Below are 21,191 nucleotides of genomic sequence, written 5' to 3' on the forward strand. Positions count from 1 at the left end.
AATGGTAATAAATCACACAGGGTGGTCAGAAGAGGTTTGAAAAGCTCGCAAGAGTTTTGCAGATAGGCTGTGCTGATAAATAATTCTTAAGAAAAGAATTAGATATGTTGCTCCGTTTCTGAGTTAATCAGAATTGAAATTAGTCATTCACGACGTTTTGAACACACATTCAAATCGCACTCCACATGCAATTAGTTTCAGTTGTTGTCATAGCGAAGATGACGGCGCCCGAGGCTGCTGAGCCTCTGGCTTGGATACGATCCTCTCTACTGTCCCATGTCCAATTTTTGTATCGCTCTTTTGTTTGGTTTTAAGAAAGAAAACACAGAATACATTTGGCGACACTGTCTCTGGCGGGCCGCTTCAGTTTGTGCAAGGGGCTGATTGGCTAACTTCAATGCTAATTAAAGCGAAAACTGCGCAATCTATCTAATTTTTTTCTTAACTACTATTTGTCAGCATAAGCTACCCTGCAATACGCTAACAAGTTTTTCAGCCTCTTTCTGATCACCCTGTATATACAAACATTCCTTGTGAAAATGTCTGTCGATTACTGAAAACCGTACCAAAATCTCTACAGTGTTTCCCTAACATACACCCACAGAGAGGAGAGTGGGGTGGGGAGCGGGGGAGGGGGAGGGCTAATTTATAATAGGTGTAGATAATACTGCCTTCATCTCTATAGAAATTTTCACTACTGAAATACTTTTCTCCCAGTGCAGGTCCTTCAGCTTTTCACTGGCAATGCAGTGCTGGTTTTTAGAAGAATGTCGTCACTTCAGCAAGATGATTTAAAAAAATATTTTTGTTTTTATTTTTTCTAATACTCCAATTTTAATTTAAAAAATAAAGAACTTCAACAGAGTTATCAAGTTTGTTGACATTGTCAACCAAGAGACACGAGATCTGTTGTAAATTTTTTGTTCGTATTATGGAGTGAAAAGCCACGAAGTCAATATCGCACATGAAATCTTCTTTATCTGGATGAATTACTAGTTTCTCCTAACAGTCCACCATCTTGAGGTCATGAAACATTCTTGATCAGTGTTGGTGCCCTCACAGCTTCACACATCCTTAAAATGTTCTCTGAAACTGAAAACATTCATACATGTCATCGTTAAAAACAGCTTTCCATCTTGTGGACACTTTGATTGAACGATGGTCATGAAACAAAGTCGTTATACCTTTAAAACTTTGTAACTGATACAATCAGAAACAAATATAAATAGTGAATGTGTCAATTACGAAGTTTTAAAGGCACAACGTTTTCACCGTGTTCAATTACACCGTCCACAAACGATGAAAAGCTGTTTTCGATTGTGTCGTTAACGGATGTCGTCGTTTTAAGAAAGATTTTAACGATGTGTGAGTCTCTAATTGCACCAGTACCTGTCAAGAATGTTTTAGGAATTGAAGATGGCTAGATTGGTAGCCGAAACTAGTAATACTTCCAAATAAAGAAGATTTCATGTGCGTTATTGACTTCATGGCTTTTCAGTCCCTAACATAAATTTAGAAAAAAGTATTGTTTTGTGTATACGTTAACTAACGTTAACCGTTTTACAGATTTGAAAACCATCTGTAACCTTTTCGTCTTTTGATCACATTTTTCTCCTCTTCGTCTAGATTTTAAAGCTCTTGGCCAGAGAGCAGAATGTTGTACCTATGATAATGTATACCCTTCCCCTCCGCTTTCCACTCCCCTCCGACTCCCTTCCAGTGCCCTTAAGGGGCGAGTACTATGAAATAGCAAGAACACAAAGTAATAATATAGCCTTATTAGCACACGTACAGTGGAGGGGAGCGAATCAGAAGGTGCGTGCCACTACGAACTTCCAGCTAAGCTGAAGCCGGCTGCGTCTGTGTTCGGGAGCGGCGGACAGCGTCCCGACACTGCTTTGAGACGCGCCGACGCGTCGCTCGACACTCAGCGGCAGCCAACGACGCCACCCGGCGTCGACTCATACGGTGGCGGCCCCCGGCGTCGGCGCCGCTGCGGTCGACAGCCGCAGAGCGCGGGCTATATTTGAACTGCAGACAGCCATCTCGGGCGTCGCGGCGGCCCGTAAAACACTCCCGCCCTGACAGCACACTCCCCCTGTCCCTGTGCCAGCGTCGTTGCTCCCAGCTTCGCGAAGCCACGGCTCCTTTGGCGCCCTCTCCACAGTGGGTCAGGTCTCGGTCAGCCGCACTCACCGTCCAACGAGAGTGTCAGCCTGTGACGTAAAGGTCACTTCATACAGAAAGCACACACATACACGCAGTGGTCTCGCGCTGTTGTTAAGGAGTTAGGAAAAGCGAGGTTTCAGCCCGCGTATGGTCGCGCAGTTTTCGTAGTTACAATCAACGTACTAAGGCTGCGCGGTTCATGTACGCTGTGGTGACAAGTCATTGGATACTGCCTAATATCGTGACTGACCTCCTTTTGCCCGGCATAGTACAGAAACATGGACTGTGGGAAAACCGTAACAGAAGAGAATCGAAGTATTTGAGATGTGGTGCTACAGACGAATGTCGAAAATTAGATGGAGCTGTAAGGTATGCACTGAGGAGGTTCTGTGCAGAAACGGAGAGGAAAGGAAATGTGGAAAACACTGAAGAGGAGAAGGAACTGGTTAATAGGACATATGTTAAGACATCAGGGAATGTCTTCCACGGTACTAGAGGGAGCTGTAGAGGGCAAAAACAGTAGAGTACGACAGAGATTGGAATACATCCAGCAAATTATTTGAGGATGTTGGTTGCAAGTGCTACTCTGAGATCAAGAGGTTGGCACAGGGGAGGAATTCGTGGTGAGTCGCATTACACCCGTCAGAAGACTGATGAAGCAACGCGACGTGTCCTGGACTCAACAAGTCGTTCTAAATCCCGTGCCGAAATACTGAGCCATGCGGCCTCTATAGCCGGCCATAACAGCAAAAGTGTTGCTGGTGTAGGATTTTTGCACTAACTGACCTCCCGATTATGTTCCACAAATGTTCAATGGGATTCATATGGGGCGCTCTGGGTGGCCTAATCATTCGCGCCAACTGTCCAGAATGCCCCGTGGCAATTCCGTCGTTGTTTGAGTACATGAAGTCCAAGAAAGGCTGGAAATGGACTCAGAATAGCCGAACATAACCAGAGGACCCAGTCAATTCTATGTAATCACAACTCACACGACCATGGAGTCACCACCATCTTGCATACTGCCTTGTTGACAACTAGGTTCCATGGCTTCGTGAGACGTGCACCATACTCGAGTCCCACCATCAGCTCTTACCAACTGAAATCGGGGCTCATCTGACAAGGCCACGGTTTTACAGTCATCTAGAATCCAGCCGACACATTCACGAGCCCAGTAGAGGCGCTGCAGGCGAAGTCGTCGGCCGTCTGCTGCCATAGCCCATTAAAGCTTAATTTCGCTGCACTGCCCTAACGGATACGTTCGCCGTACGTTCCACATTTATTTCCGCCGTCATTTCATGCAGTATTGCTTGTCTATTAGTACTGACAACTCTACACTAAAGCCGCTGCTCTCGGTCTTAAGTGAAGGCCGTCAGCCACTACGTTGTCCGTGGTGAGAGATAATGCTTGAAACTTGGTATTCTCAGCATACCCTTGACACCGTGGATCTCAGAATACTGAATTCCCTAACGGTTTGCGAAATGGAGTGTCCCTTGCGTCTAGGTCCAACTACCATTCCGCGTTCAGAGTCTGTTAATTCCGTTGTACTGTTATAATCACGTCGGAAATCTTGTCACGTGAAACACCTGAGTACAAATAACAGATCCACTAATGCACTACCCTTTTATGGTTCAAATGGCTCTGAGCGCTATGCGACTTAACTTCTGAGGTCATCAGTCGCCTAGAACTTAGAACTAATTAAACCTAACTAACCTAAGGACATCACACACATCCATGCCCGAGGCAGGATTCGAACCTGCGATCGTAGCGGTCGCTCGGCTCCAGATGCAGCGCCTAGAACCGCACGGCCACTCCAGCCGGCGCACTACCCTTTTACAACTTATGAACATGATACTACCGCCATCTATATACGTGCATATCGCTATATCATGACTTTGCCTCCTCATTGTCAATTATTATTGTTCTGCAGTCGCGTCCCGAGAGTCGGTTTTACAGGGGACAGAGAGGCGGGTCGGTACTAAATGGGATTCAGTCGGTTGGCCAAAATGAGAGTGAGTCTTTCGCTCAACTGAATTTATTCCCCTTCGAAATTTAACTATGTGCGATGAGGAACGAGGATAGGAAGTAACTCGATCGAATGACAACTCCACAACTGAATTCATGAAATCCTTCACACAAGGGGAATATCTGGCCAGACGGAAAGTCCTTCCTCGAAACTGCTAGCCCATGGTACAGAACCGGTGACAAGTGTCACCGCTCCGTCGGCCTACCGGAATCTCGTTCTCCAACCTCCAGGCTGTGAAGTCAGCTGCAAGACTACTTTTGTATCGTCACCAGCCTACCGAGTCTCAACCACGAGAATTTTCTGGATAGACAGGCGCTGACTAAACATGGCTTGTTCTTCACCGAAGCTTTCTAAGAGGAACTGACTGCTGCGCACAAGCGGACTGTCCACGAGTACAAACAAGCACATGTGAACTTTGAATGTCCCGACAGTCGCCTAGCGCTCTTACGAGGCCCCTGAGCCCTCCCTTCTTTTTTATAATCACTTTTTCCCATTCTGCCTGTCACTGACACGACGTAATGTCGAAGAGCTTCTCATCGCCTTACTGACTACCCCTGTGCCTTGCTCTTCTGGTGTTGGATGGCAAATGCTAAGTGGAAGGGCAGAGACGGCTCTCCCTCTATGATCTCTGGCTTCTAAGAACTTTGTGGCTGATAATGACGTAATGTATTCCCCAATATAAACCCTCTCTTTTTCCCTCGCAGCTGTGGTCTTCTGTCTCATTTCTTACCCATTTATTCCCTCACCTAGTGTCATTGATTCTGCCTCTTTCCGCATTCCTTCATCGTTTGAGGAGATTTCTTCATTGCTTATTTCTTCCCAGACTCCTTTCTTCGCGTATCGGATCCCACTAGTCGTGTTTCACTGGATCGCCTATCTCCCTCCACTCCCATCTCTAAATTCCATACGATGCCAATCTGAAACGTGCATTATCATTGTCGCTGTACATTTAAGGTACGGGCTGTGCTCGTCAGTCCTAAGATGGGCCTGATGTAGTTTTTCACACTAATCTATCATTTGCAGCCTCTTCACCTCTGCCTAGCTACTGCAACCTACATTCATTTGTTCCTACTTACAGTAGTCAAACTTTGGTCTCCCATTACAATTTCCTCCCTCCCCCTCCCCTACCGCGTCCCTCCACACACGCATTTCCATCCATTGCCAAATTCAGAACTATGGTTTTCTAGTGTTAAAAGGTTTTTTGCTTTTCGTATTTAACCAAATATAACATTGATGATGATAATTTATGGCAATGTTTGCCGACAAGATAAAGAATGCAACCTTTTAACACTAGATTGCGTACTCACGGCAGTTCTCCTTGGCCGTTTTTTTTTTTTTTTTTTTTTTTTTTTTTTTTTTTTGTACGACTTGGAAAGAGAGAAAAATTAATGAATGATCGACGATGCGTCGGTTCTCGATTGTGTTCAGGAGACGTACAGATTGACTGCGTGAAAATAGTTTCTCAAATGACCTCTTAACCCGGATTGCTTTCACGCAATCAGACTCTTCAATGAAATTACCTAAGGGACCTATTTGAATAATAAAAAAAAATGCAAAACAGTGAAATTTTGTAAAAAAAAAGTTGTCAGATCGGAAACTGAACACATTAATGGTCTCCCAAATACAATCGAGACACCGCGATAAAGAGCGAACCTGTAACAAAGTTCATGTAAACATAAACATTATTTGTGGAGAACTGTAGGGCCCCCCTAGACAGGTCAGGCGTGCACTACACACCGGAAGCAGCTACTAGGGTAGCAGAGTACGTGTGGCGTGCACACGGGGGTTTTTTAGGTTAGAGGGACCCCCCCTTGGGCGAAACGATAAAATACCTGACGGCTTACCAGAGAGGACATTATCATCGTTGATAAAGAACGTCCGTCCTCAGAGACCAAAAACAGGAAAAGTTAACGTAATATTGGTAAACTGCAGGAGTATCCAGGGCAAGGTTCCTGAATTAGTATCTCTTATTGAAGGAAATAGTGCGCATATAGTATTAGGAACGGAAAGTTGGTTAAAACCGGAAGTGAACAGTAACGAAATCCTAGACACAGAATGGAATATATACCGCAAGGATAGGATAAACGCCAATGGTGGAGGAGTATTTATAGCAGTAAAGAATTCAATAACATCCAGTGAAGTTATTAGCGAATGCGAATGTGAAATAATCTGGGTTAAGTTAAGTATCAAAGGTGGGTCAGATATGATAGTCGGATGCTTCTATAGACCACCTGCATCAGCAACCGTAGTAGTTGAGCGCCTCAGAGAGAACCTGCAGAACGTCGTGAAGAAGTTTCGTGATCATACTATTGTAATAGGGGGAGACTTCAATCTACCAGGTATAGAATGGGATAGTCACACAATCAGAACTGGAGCCAGGGACAGAGACTCTTGTGACATTATCCTGACTGCCTTGTCCGAGAATTACTTCGAGCAGATAGTTAGAGAACCAACTCGTGAAGCTAACGTTTTAGACCTCATAGCAACAAATAGACCGGAACTTTTCGACTCCGTGAATGTAGAAGAGGGTATCAGTGATCATAAGTCAGTGGTTGCATCAATGACTACAAGTGTAATAAGAAATGCCAAGAAAGGAAGGAAAATATATTTGCTTAACAAGAGTGATAGGGCACAAATCGCAGAATATCTGAGTGACCACCATCAAACGTTCATTTCTGAGGAAGAGGATGTGGAACAAAAATGGAAAAAATTCAGAAACATCGTCCAGTACGCCTTAGATAAGTTCGTACCGACTAAGGTCCAAAGCGAGGGGAAAGATCCACCGTGGTATAACAATCATGTACGAAAGGTACTACGGAAACAAAGAAAGCTTCATCATAGGTTTAAGAGTAGTCGAATCATAGCTCATAAGGAAAAGCTGAACGAAGCGAAAAAGAGCGTAAAGAGAGCAATGAGAGAAGCATTCAACGAATTCAAACATAAAACATTGGCAAACAATCTAAACAAGAACCCTAAAAAGTTTTGGTCATATGTAAAATCGGTAAGCGGATCTAAATCCCCTATTCAGTCACTCGTTGACCACGATGGCACCGAAACAGAGGACGACCGAAGAAAGGCAGAAATACTGAATTCAGTGTTCCGAAACTGTTTCACTGCGGAAAATCGTAACACGGTCCCTGACTTCAGCCGTCGCACGGACGCCAAAATGGAAAATATTGAAATAAACGATATCGGAATTGAAAAACAACTGCTATCACTTAGTAGCGGAAAAGCATCCGGACCAGACGAGATACCCTTAAGATTCTACAGTGATTATGCTAAAGAACTTGCCCCCTTTCTATCAGCAATTTATCGTAGATCGCTGGAAGAACGTAAAGTACCTAGCGACTGGAAGAAAGCGCAGGTCGTTCCCAATTTCAAGAAGGGTCATAAATCAGATGCGAATAATTATAGGCCTATTTCGCTTACGTCAATCTGTTGTAGAATAATGGAACATGTTTTGTGTTCTCGTATTATGACGTTCTTAGATAATACAAATCTCCTTCATCATAACCAACATGGATTCCGCAAACAGAGATCATGTGAAACTCAGCTCGCCCTATTTGCCCAAGAAATTCACAGTGCCGCAGACACTGGCGAGCAGATTGATGCCGTATTCCTGGACTTCAGGAAGGCATTTGATACGGTTCCGCACTTACGTTTAGTGAAAAAAATACGAGCTTACGGAATATCGGACCAGGTTTGTGATTGGATTCAGGATTTCCTAGAAGAAAGAACACAACATGTCATTCTTAACGGTTCAAAATCTGCAGATGTAGAGGTAATTTCGGGAGTACCGCAGGGAAGCGTGATAGGACCTTTATTGTTTACAATATACATAAATGACTTAGTTGACAACATCGGTAGCTCCGTGAGGCTATTTGCAGATGACACGGTTGTCTACAAGAAAGTAGCAACATCAGAAGACTCGTACGTACTCCAGGAGGACCTGCAGAGGATTAATGCATGGTGCGACAGCTGGCAGCTTTCCCTAAACGTAGATAAATGTAATATAATGCGCATACATAGGGGCAGAAATCCATTCCAGTACGATTATGCCATAGGTGGCAAATCATTGGAAGCGGTAACGACCGTAAAATACTTAGGAGTTACTATCCGGAGCGATCTGAAGTGGAATGATCACATAAAACAAATAGTGGGAAAAGCAGGCGCCAGGTTGAGATTCATAGGAAGAATTCTAAGAAAATGTGACTCATCGACGAAAGAAGTAGCTTACAAAACGCTTGTTCGTCCGATTCTTGAGTATTGCTCATCAGTATGGGACCCTTACCAGGTTGGATTAATAGAAGAGATAGACATGATCCAGCGAAAAGCAGCGCGATTCGTCATGGGGACATTTAGTCAGCGCGAGAGCGTTACGGAGATGCTGAACAAGCTCCAGTGGCGGATACTTCAAGAAAGGCGTTACGCAATACGGAGAGGTTTATTATCGAAATTACGAGAGAGCACATTCCGGGAAGAGATGGGCAACATATTACTACCGCCCACATATATCTCGCGTAATGATCACAACGAAAAGATCCGAGAAATTAGAGCAAATACGGAGACTTACAAGCAGTCGTTCTTCCCACGTACAATTCGTGAATGGAACAGGGAAGGGGGGATCAGATAGTGGTACAATAAGTACCCTCCGCCACACACCGTAAGGTGGCTCGCGGAGTATAGATGTAGATGTAGATGTAGAATAAGCATAGATTTTCTGTACAGTGAAGCATCAATATATTCTTAAAGAACAAAGGCGTTAAACTATAAACATTAACAAATTTACAATGTATACAAAACTTACATTTTTATGTTTTTCTCATACATGGAACTGTCCAACAATCGCTGCTTTTGTATGTGTGATATTTTGTAAAAATTAAATGTGCTGGCGTGCGCGTAAGTATTTTTTATCGTCACAAGGTTTACAAAAGCGTTTTCTTTCTTGATGATAACGTGGTTTTTCACACTAAATGAAATATAACTTGTAGCGGTGCTACACAACACGTCTTAACAAGTCGGCGACCAAACTTCAAAGGTAATGAAGTACATGTTAACATATCAGCGACCAGAAGTACAACTAACTATAAAGACTCTAGAATTTTCCTAACAAATGATGAATTGTTCTTTCTTCTGTTTCGCAGCTTCTTGCTATCAAGCGCTGCGGCAATGATTTTAAATATCTGCGCCCAGCGAGTCATAGTGTTTAAAAGTACCTTTTAAACGCTGGCCGCGTGTCTTGGTATAAGCGCACGTTATAAACAGATTTCGTTTCTTTACTCTCGCGTTGTCATGCTCAGTATCATTACAAACTACAGCTCGACGGCTGTCCTTTTCTCATATGCAAAATGTCTGAAATCCAATAATATCACAGTTTTCACTGAGCGGGAAACCTACTTCCAATAGTATACATTGTACGATACCGTGCGAGGTGGCGCAGTGGTTAGCACACTGGACTCGTATTCGGGGGGAAGACAGTGCAAACCCGTGTCTGACCATTCAGATTTAGGTTTCCCGTGACGTCCCTAAATCGTTTCGGGCAAATGCCGGGATGGTTTCTTTGAAAGGGCACGGCTGGCTTCCTTCCTCAACCTAATCCGATGGGACCAATAACCTCGCTGTTTGGCCCCTCCCCCTAAATCAACCAACATTCTATCACAACAACTGCAGTTGTAACAAACAGAAAACAAAGAAGATTGCATAGCAGACGAGACGTCCCTTCTTGGCTCATATGTATTTTCAACAGCGGACGATACCTCAAACCTATTTTTAAGGCGTAATGGGGCAGCCGTGCGGTCAGCACCCATTTTTGTCTTCCGGCTGGAGATTCACGACCCCGCCACAGTTCGCCATTCTCCATCAGTGAGTGTCGACCGACCAGAACGAGCAAATGAGAAGGCGCTACAACATTAGTGATCTTAGACGATCTATTATCACCAGGTCCTTTCGTCTCAGGTGCCTCAACGTCACGACAGCCTAAGACAGGAGCTTTAAACTTATCGTGCCAACTGTTACCGGCCAGTGGGCACTTCACCTTGCAAACGAACACAACATGTGCAGTCTATTTCCATCTTCAGTTTACCAACCAACCCATACCTGCCGTCCTCCATTTGTCATCCCACAAATTAGCTACTTGTCGACAAATAACAAAGCTGCCACTTTCGCAGAATGTTATGACAATTACATGTTGTTAAATGTCTGAAAACACAGTAAGCAAGCACACCATGAACCCAGAATCCCTTCAGTGAATCCCGCAATAACGACTGACACCTGATGTCTTGGTTCAGATACCATCCTCGGTTCTTACAGGCGGCTGGATGCTTTACTGAAGACAGCTAACCCAGTGTGTGTCGAAGACAAGCTAGCGGTCAGCTGCATCATCCCCAGAATCAATGGCGGTGCTTGCGTTTGGAGCCGAGTGGAAGACTTAAATTAGTCTGAGGTGATTCTACGACGATTTCGAACGCGTATTTCTCTAGAAGAAAAAGAGATCTCTCTGAAGAGCTGTTGAACCATGTCAATAGGCCAGCAGTGCACTGCACATAGGAAACGAATACCAGCGTAGTGTGGCATGAACATGTGTGTTTTTTAGGGTACAGCAATCCGTCCACAAGCCTGATGCGTTTCGTTCTGCTTTCAGAGAGGGAAGGATATGAGCCCTATTAATTACAGATAGTAGCATTCGCTGTGACGGCTAGGACAAAGACAACGTTGATATAGCATTAGTTAGTTGCAGGAGCGTCTATTGCACAGTGATACAAGGAAGTGGTAGTGCTGAGTTGAGCCGTGAATTAATGTAAACTCTAACATTTTATCTAGCAAAATGCATCAATTTTTAGTTTGAAATAAATTCAAAACCTTCATTACAAAAGCTAAATCACCCACCAGAGTGGCTAACAAAAGTAAATACACTCCTGGAAATGGAAAAAAGAACACATTGACACCGGTGTGTCAGACCCATCATACTTGCTCCGGACACTGCGAGATGGCTGTACAAGCAATGATCACACGCACGGCACAGCGGACACACCAGGAACTGCGGTGTTGGCCGTCGAATGGCGCTAGCTGCGCAGCATTTGTGCACCGCCGCCGTCAGTGTCAGCCAGTTTGCCGTGGCATACGGAGCTCCATCGCAGTCTTTAACACTGGTAGCATGCCGCGACAGCGTGGACGTGAACCGTATGTGCAGTTGACGGACTTTGAGCGAGGGCGTATAGTGGGCATGCGGGAGGCCGGATGGACGTACCGCCGAATTGCTCAACACGTGGGGCGTGAGGTCTCCACAGTACATCGATGTTGTCGCCAGTGGTCGGCGGAAGGTGCACGTGCCCGTCGACCTGGGACCGGACTGCAGCGACGCACGGATGCACGCCAAGACCGTAGGATCCTACGCAGTGCCGTAGGGGACCGCACCGCCACTTCCCAGCAAATTAGGGACACTGTTGCTCCTGGGGTATCGGCGAGGACCATTCACAACCGTCTCCATGAAGCTGGGCTACGGTCCCGCACACCGTTAGGCCGTCTTCCGCTCACGCCCCAACATCGTGCAGCCCGCCTCCAGTGGTGTCGCGACAGGCGTGAATGGGGGGACGAATGGAGACGTGTCGTTTTCAGCGATGAGAGTCGCTTCTGCCTTGGTGCCAATGATGGTCGTATGCGTGTTTGGCGCCGTGCAGGTGAGCGCCACAATCAGGACTGCATACAACCGAGGCACACAGGGCCAACACCCGGCATCATGGTGTGGGGAGCGATCTCCTACACTGGCCGTACACCACTGGTGATCGTCGAGGGGACACTGAATAGTGCACGGTACATCCAAACCGTCATCGAACCCATCGTTCTACCATTCCTAGACCGGCAAGGCAACTTGCTGTTCCAACAGGACAATGCACGTCCGCATGTATCCCGTGCCACCCAACGTGTCTAGAAGGTGTAAGTCAACTACCCTGGCCAGCAAGATCTCCGGATCTGTCCCCCACTGAGCACGTTTGGGACTGGATGAAGCGTCGTCTCACGCGGTCTGCACGTCCAGCACGAACGCTGGTCCAACTGAGGCACCAGGTGGAAATGGCATGGCAAGCCGTTCCACAGGACTACATCCAGCATCTCTACGATCGTCTCCGTGGGAGAATAGCAGCCTGCATTGCTGCGAAAGGTGGATATACACTGTACTAGTGCCGACATTGTGCATGCTCTGTTGCCTGTGTCTATGTGCCTGTGGTTCTGTCAGTGTGATCATGTGATGTATCTGACCCCAGGAATGTGTCAATAAAGTTTCCCCTTCCTGGGACAATGAATTCACGGTGTTCTTATTTCAATTGCCAGGAGTGTATTTACTAACAGATGAATGCTTGCTCAATCAAGGCAGAACACGAAAGTGATTACAAGAGTAATTGAAATCCATTAAAAGGACATCGAAAACGTAGAAAGAAGGGCAGCACATTTTGTATTATCCTGAAACAGGGAAGAGTGTGTCACGGATGTGATAAAAGAATTGGGGTGGCAGTCATTAAAACAAAGGTGTTCTTCTTTGCGGCCGGAACTTCTCACGAATTTTCAATCACCAACTTTCTCCTCTTAATGCTAAACTACTTTGTTGACACCAGCCTGCATAGAAATAAACGATCATCAAAATAAAATAACAGATGTCAGAGTTCGAACGGAAAAATTTAAGTGTTCATTTTTTCTACTCGCTATTCGAGAGTGCAACGGTAGAGATATCCTCTGCCAGGCATTTACGTGTGAATTGCAGAGTACTCATGTAGATGTAGATGTCAAGGAACAGGTCCCAAAAGTGCAAAGGGATAAAACCATTATATTGAAAATGAACAATTAACTTGCACTCCGCAAAGCCAGGGAATAAAAACAATTCGGAAAAGTATAGAAGACTTGTAATAAGCTCAAAGCGAATGGTCGTGGGGGGGGGGGGGGAGGGGGGTAAATAAAATCACATACAAGAGACGCAAAACACACGATAAATTTGGTCCCCTTAACCGTGTCCACAAACACTGTCAAATTACAGAAAGACAAGAAATCAGAGTTATCACTAACTCTTATTTATTCGAAAACCATTCTATAACCCAAATTCACAAGCATTATTAATCTCACATGCAGTCTGATTTACTAAATAATACTGTATGAAATATCCGAAATAATGTTTGCCTATATACTCAGAGTAACTAACGTAATCATGTCTGCATTTTACAGCAATTAAAACGCCAAGTCTATAGCGGATAGACTATTGCTCTACAATCAGGAAACCGATATACACTGTTGGAAAAAATTTACACTACTGGCCATTAAAATTTCTACACCAAAAAGAGATGCAAATGATGAACGGGTATTCATTGGACAAATATATTATACTAGAACTGACATGTAATAACATTTTCACGCAATTTGGGTGCATAGATCCTGAGAAATCAGTACCCAGAACAACCACCTAGGGCCGTAATAACGGCCCTGATACGCCTGGGCATTGGGTCAGACCTCGGATGGCGTGTACAGGTACAGCTGCCCATGCACCTTCAACACCATACCACAGTTCATCAAGAATAGTGACTGGCGTATTGTGACAAGCCAGTTGCTAGGCCACCATTGACCAGACGTTTTCCGTTGGTGAGAGATCTGGAGAATGTGCTGGCCAGGGTAGCAGTCGAATATTTTCTGTATCCAGAAAGGCCCGTACAGGACCTGCAACATGCGGTCGTGCGTTATCCTGCTGAAATGTAGGGTTTCGCAGGGATCGAATGAAGGGTACAGCCACGGGTCATAACACATCTGAAATGTAACGTCCACTGTTCAAAGTTCAGTCAATGCGAAAAAGAGGTGAGCGAGACGTGTAACCAATGGCACCCCATACCATCACGCCGGGTGATACGCCAGTATGGCGATAACGAATACACGCTTCCACTGTGCGTTCACCGCGATGCCGCCAAACACGGATGCGACCATCACGATGCTGTAAACATACCCTGGATTCATCCGAAAAAATGACGTTTTGCCATTCGTGGACGCAGGTTCTTCATTGAGTGCACCATCGCAGGCGCTGCTGTCTGTGATGCAGCGTGAGGGGTACCGCAGCCATGGTCTCCGAGCTGATAGCCCATACTGCTGCAAACGTTGTCGACCTGTTCGTGCAGATGGTTGTTCTCTTGCAAACGTCCCCATCTGTTGACTCAGGGATCGAGACGTGGCTGCACGATCCGTTACAGCCATGCGGATAAGATGCCTGTGATGTTGACTGATAGTGATACGAGGCCGTTGGCATCGAGCACGGCGTTCCGTATCATCCTGCTGAACTTACCGATTTCATCATAGGATCTCGGCCAACGCGAGCAGCAATGTCGCGATACGATAAACCGCAATCGCGATAGGCTATAATCCGACCTTTATCAAAGTTGGAAACGTGATGGTACGCATTTCTCCTCCTTACACGAGGCATCACAACAACGTTTCACCAGGTAACGCCGGTCAGCTGCTGTTTTGTGTATGAGAAATCGGTTGGAAACTTTCCTCATGTCAGCACGTTGTAGGTGTCGCCACCGGCGCCAGCCTTTTGTGAATGCTCTGAAAAGCTAATGATTTGCATATCACAGCATCTTCTTCCTGTCGGTTAAATTTCGCGTCTGTAGCCCGTCATCCTCGTGGTGTAGCAATTTTAATGGCCAGTAGTGTAGTACATCCTTTTAGAGATTTTCAGTTTGGTCAAGGCTTATTGTTGCAACAGTGCACGCAGTGTGCACGAAAATATTAGTCACAGATCAATAGCCCAAGCAATTCCGAGGTACCAGGTACTGACCGAGGGGGAAACACTCCTATTTTTACGTGTTGCAGCCTCCACAGGCGGAAATGCAGACACTGATTCTGGTATCCAGTAGGTTGTACAGATGGCAAATACTGTCCTGGAATACGTTATGCAACGCCTGCTCGACCTGTTCGCATAGTTCGTTAAGAGTAATTGGTCGACGATTACATGAGTCACATCTCGTCCCATCATATAACGCACGTGTTCGACTGGAGACTAGTCCGGAGATCGTGCTGGTTAGGGTAGTTGTTGCACGTCTTGCATTGAGTTTCACGAGCACTGTGTGGGCGAGCATTATCCTGTTGGAGTGACACATCACCTTCCCGTATCAAGAACGGCAAAAAAATGGGTCTAAAAACGTTCTGCACGTACTGAGCGCTCGTTAGCGTCCCTTCCAGAAACACCAAAGATGAACGAGAGTTGTAGCTTATCGCACTGCAGACCATAAGGCCTGGGCTGGGAGCGGGGCCATTGTGTCTTGGACGAATGCACCAGGCGTACGTCGTACGCACAAACGACCATGCGTGCGGGCAGACTGTGCTTTCATCGCTGAAGACGACGGCGCGCCGCTACATCTTCCAAGTGATCCTCTGATGGCACTAGTCGAGCCGTGCACTTCGATTCCGTGGCGTGAGCGGAAGACGGGCTAAGAGCCGTGCGCCCACAGTCCCACTGCTGATAATCGGTTCGCAACACTTCCTGTTGTCACACCTGGGCTCACAAGCTGTGGTGGCTGTGCGACCTGCCGCCGCTGCCCTTACAATACGACGATCCTGGCGGGCGTCTGTGCTACGCGGACGTCCAAACCCTGTCTACGAGACCACAGATACTAGAATCGTTGCACAACCGACGCAGTACGTCCAACCTGTGTGGCAATTCTCAGAAAGGACCATCCCGCCAGTCGGGAGGCCACAATTTGACCACTTTCAAACTCGCTCAGCTGGGTAGGAAGCACGAGTGCGTCTCTGTGGCATTTTTTGCCTACTTGCTCCACATTTTTGCGTCGGACTGAGCCCTCTGGCTGCGAACATTCCTTTTCAAAGGGTAGACACAGAGGTCTGGTAGATATGCCCTGCGCTATTTGTTGGAGAAGGCGTTTAAACCATTATGAGTACATCTACTATCCCCTAGGTGGCATATGCCATCATCGGTTCGAAATCGACATCTTCTTTCCAGGCGCGCTACTTTTTTTTCGGCAGTGTGTGTCAAACACACACTCGCAGCTCAAGACGGTGCCCCAGTTCGTGCGCTCCAGGAACAACACAGATGTAGATCTTATGGGGGTTACTAATATTTTTTGCTGTGACCTTACATTACAATTAGTAACATCTATTTCTGCCACTTAGCAGGCCTGATGGCAAGTGTCGGTCTCTACCTTCTATCTATCCATTACGATTGGTATACCTCGCACTCTTCACTCTAACTATAATAAATGACAAACCAGTCTGTCATATGTAACAGTGCTGTACGTACAATATGTAAAGCCAGTGATTACAAGCTTCGTTACACCTGACTAGCCTACCTAATAGGCGGTTGAGTCCTGCCGTGGACCACCTCGGATGTCTTAGCTTGAGTTAGTCATATAAACGACACTTACATTACACCAGCATTCGACTGTTAATAGACTTTCATTTGCAGCCGTCATGCCCTAATATGTGCTTGCGATATAATAGCTGATATTTTGTCTACCAACAATGGTCTTATACTGTGTCTCTAATTGTGTTCTTATTGGTTGACAAATGTCCCTCATCTGTGGTATCCTGTGAGTAAGTTGGGAATTAGAACAATACGTATTCAAGAGTCGTCGTCGCCGTGTGTATCCCCGTCCACTCCCCCCCTCCCCTCACCGATGTCTTCGTAATAAATTCGACGTTCGACCTCCGACGCAAGCACACCGGTTAGAGTCCATTCCCAGTGAGTTAATGTTTCAACTTTCGAGTACGTAGTAACTGCAGCTTTCCAGTTCTTTCGGTAACATTTGATAGGGATTCATTGCCATGACTCTGGATATCAGACATTCCCAACTTGGCTGTCCCATTTTCGTTGTTCTGATCATACTATCTCTTGTGTTCTGACAAATTTGTCCCATGATTTCTTCCATTTTATCTCGGAGTAGCCTGTGAAGCTAAACGAGGTCCAATGGAGAGTTCAAATGGTTCCAATGGTTCTGAGCACTAGTCCCCTAGAACTAAGAACTACTTAAACATAACTTACCTCAGGACATCACACACATCAATGCCCGAGGCAAGATTCGAACCTGCGACCGTAGCGGTCGCGCCGTTCCAGACTATAGCTCCTAGAACCGCTCGGCCACCCCGGCCGGCCCCAATGGACAGTGATGAGTACGAGCGAGCTATCTGTCAGAACTGTTCCGGACGCTCCTATGCATTTTAAGATTATACTTTTCCAGATACGTCTCACTGCCACTCTAGGCCTTTCTAAATGCAATCTGTGGGCCCATACGTTGTAGCCATACTCCGCAGTTGACAATGGTAAATAACATTTATATAATTTTACCATTTTCAGTGGTGGATTGAATATCCAGGGCCCGTTACTGACATATGTTTTGAACAATGACACTGGCAGGATTGACTAAATGCTATCTGTGTGTCCTTGCGCTGTAGCCATCAGCCATGTTTCGAAGCTGATAAAGAATAATGATATAATTTTATCACATTCGGCAGCAGATGGAATCTCCATTGCCCCGTACTAACACGTTTATTGAAAAATGACTATGTTCTATTAGTAACTCGCCAAATGTGATCTGCATCGCTCGGTCCTCGTCGTCGTTACCCAAAAACTTCGCCGTAATTATGAGAGGGAACATCTTGTTTTATCTCATTATAATTAGCTTGTTTCGTCGCATTATATTGAATGCTATAGATGTTTGAGAAACTTTCATCATTTTTTCCAAATTTAAGAAGTGTTACAACTCGAGTGAAGAAATGGACTACCTGTTTATGTAATTAATAGATACATAAATGCACTTCCTTTCCTTAATCCCTCTACGTTACCTTCGGTTAATTAACTTTGAGTCTGTATTAAGAGTTCGTCTGCTAGTAGTGGCAAGGCAGAGATGTGGTCACTCTGTAGGTTGGTTAGTGCCAACATAAATTTGGGGTAAGGGCAGCGATGATGCACCAGTTTGCCTGGGGTAGTTCGGGGTTGGTAACAAGTTCCCCTCGCCTCCAGGATGGAGGAGAACCGCCGGAAAGAGCCGCCATGACAGGCTCACTCTGCGGGAAGCTGTTGAACTGAGCGGTCGGAGTCGAGGGCGATCTCCGTCTTTGCCACCAAATTCTCTGTCGGATGAGATCTAATTTATTATATTGTTATTAATCTGCTCTTTTTCAGGATGGAAGTAGTTAGCATAAAGTTACGACCATTCATATTTTTGTTGAAATTTTGCCTGTAAAAATAAGAATTTTCAGTTATGATTTCTTTTCCAGGCGTGAGTATGGGGGACTCACGTTATCCATTTGTAGTAATGCGATCAGTTAGTGCCTTCAGCACACGAGAGCAGTAATAGTTCCAAAAATCATATAGTTCCACTTTTAGCAGTAGCGCTTTGCAATTTTAAATTTCTTACTGGTCTTGCTAAAGTAGCATGGGGCCTCACCCTGGCTAGTTACGTGATCGTAACTGCAGATGAGAAATTTAGACGATGATTCCGTGTGACGCTACGGTCGCAGGTTTGAATCCTGCCTCGGGCATGGATGTGTGTGATGTCCTTAGGTTAGCTAGGTTTACGTAGTTCTAAGTTCTAGGGGACTGATGACCTCAGATGTCCCATAGTGTTCAGAGCCATTTGAACCATTCCGTGTGAAAACTGCTAGGATATGCGTGTGTTTTGTGTGAGTTACTTAAGGCTCTAAGCGTGTGACGTAAATTTTTCAGCAGTTTCATAAAAATTCTCTTGATTCATGACAAACCCCCATTTGCAAGCAGCAACCTAGACGATGCTCCACGTCCTAACTAACTGGTAAATAATAGGTTGTGCGTGTGAACAATTGTATAGATTGAAAACAAGAATGAACAGTGGGGTGAGTACAAAAAAATTAGCCGTCGTTGTGGATCACCAGTTCGTTTTTGAAATTAGTTAAGGTGAAGATGCTTGCGTGTGCTGTAAACTGTTAATTTGCGTGCGCCAAATTTTATAGGATATTTTATTTTTAAGAAATTGTTTCTTTTGGTATGATTCTGAGCACTATGGGAGTTAACATCTGAGGTCATCAGTCCCCTAGAACTTAAAACTGCTTAAACCTAATTAACCTAAGGATATCACACACACCCATGCCCGAGGCAGGATTCAAACCTGCGACCGTAGCGGTAGCGCGGTTCCAGACTGAAGCGCCTAGAACCGCTCGGCCACACCAGCCGGCTCTTTTGTGTACACGAGAGATGTTTATGTCTGCTTTGTTCCCCGTTTTCGAGCGAAGAATCTTTGCTATAATTTGGACTAAGGGAACGGTGTTGAGAAGTAATGGAGAGAGTGACCATTGCGGAACCGAAGCATAGTTCATTATTTCATAACGATTGGGTCCAAGTAATAACATGGGGTGCGAATTTCAATCACTGTCCATGAAGACGCACTACAGATGCAGCAACGGTGATCCCTCCCCTTTCCCAGTTCACAATATTAAAAAACGAGACCAGTTTTCTGATAGCGTAAGTACCTTCAGTGCGAGAGAGTGTTGAACAGATTTCTGATAATATCGGCACCTTCAGTGCTAAATAAGATAGAATTTATTCGTCTTTGCTTTGTTAATTGCAGTTGTGAGATTGCTTAAGTAGCGAGTAAAAGAAATGGTTATAACATTTGCAAAGTTTCTGGGTAAATAATAAATATGTCATATGGACTTAATTTCATGGATTCAGTGACTGATCATAACACCCCAATCCTGTGTAGAGAAGAATGTTAGTACGAAACTAAAGTCTGGACAATCTGGCGGTAATGAAAATTAACAAGGATAGAAAATATAGATCATCTTAGAGCGTGGAAATTAATTACTTCTCCACTTGGTTGCTTGATCCCTCCCCTGCGATATTCGTTGCGAAATATTAATAAGATAATCACCTAATCAATCAGATACTAACTTGGTGCCGGTCCTCTTTCAATGAATCCTCCCGAGCATTGAACCAAGCGCAACTGGCACTCTCTGACATAGATTGAGAGAGAGAGAGAAAAAAAAACAACAATAAGGTAACCGTTCAGTTTCTCTTTATCGAGAATGAGATTTTCACTCTGCAGCGGAGTGTGCTCTGATATGAAACTTCCTGGCAGATTAGAACTGTGTGCCGGACCGTGAGTCGAACTCGGGACCTTTGCCTTTCGCGGGCAAGTGCTCTACCAACTTTTCTTTTTTTATATTACCACTTTTTTATTTTTTATTTTTTTAATAGAAGCCCCTTAGGAAAATAGAACTAAAAAAAGAAACTAAGTGCCACCACCACTTTTCATCCTATAACAAAAAATCTGGTTCACTTCAGGCGCTGGCTCCTGACTAAACCTGCCCCAGAGAGCTGCCTATATACCAGGGGAAATATGGGAATTCAAGGTTAGGGCTATCCTTACGAACACAAAAAAATCTTCCTTTTTCTGAATTTTATTTTATTTTATTTTTTGTTGTGTAATAGACCAGAGGCGTTCTGCGCCCCGCTGGTAGTATGTTGAGTCACGTCGAAATTGATGTGTTCCGTTCAATTGTTCAGAAATACTCATTGGTTCAAACAGGAAACCACCTTCTCTCTTGGCTCTCCTGCGAACCTTGCAGAACTAGCACTCCCGAAAGAAAGGATATTGCGCAGAGCTTCTGTAAAGTGTGGAAGGTAGGAGACGAGATACTGGCAGAAGTAAAGCTGTGAGGACGGGGCGTGAGTCGTGCTTGGGTAGCTCAGCTGGTAGAGCACTTGCCCACGAAAAGCAAAGATCCCGAGTTCGAGTCTCGGTCCGGCACACAGTTTTAATTCTCTATATCGGCTTTTACGCTTGGGTCTTTGTTTATAATAATAGATGATGAGTAGTGAGAGTGACGTCAGTATGAATGTTAACGAAGGTCGCAACGAGGTGCGGTCTGTGCACGCTAGCCCACATTGCATTCAACTTTGCAGCAGATACAACCGCCGGCCTCGTCTCATCGACCTGTCCCGCCCTGGACACGGGCGCCACCACCGCAACACTGTCCTGTACAC

The 21,191-nt window shown here is 45.2% G+C and overlaps 1 long non-coding RNA gene across 1 annotated transcript in view; it reads right to left on the reverse strand.

Annotated features, from left to right (window-relative positions):
- LOC126481261 (uncharacterized) overlaps nt 1-21,191 on the reverse strand; it is a 583,716-nt gene that overhangs the window by 286,512 nt on the left and 276,013 nt on the right. The gene's annotated exons all lie outside the window — the stretch shown is intronic.

The sequence above is a fragment of the Schistocerca serialis genome, chromosome 5, assembly GCF_023864345.2.
Source record: "Schistocerca serialis cubense isolate TAMUIC-IGC-003099 chromosome 5, iqSchSeri2.2, whole genome shotgun sequence".
In the NCBI taxonomy this organism is placed as follows: Eukaryota; Metazoa; Arthropoda; class Insecta; order Orthoptera; family Acrididae; genus Schistocerca; species Schistocerca serialis.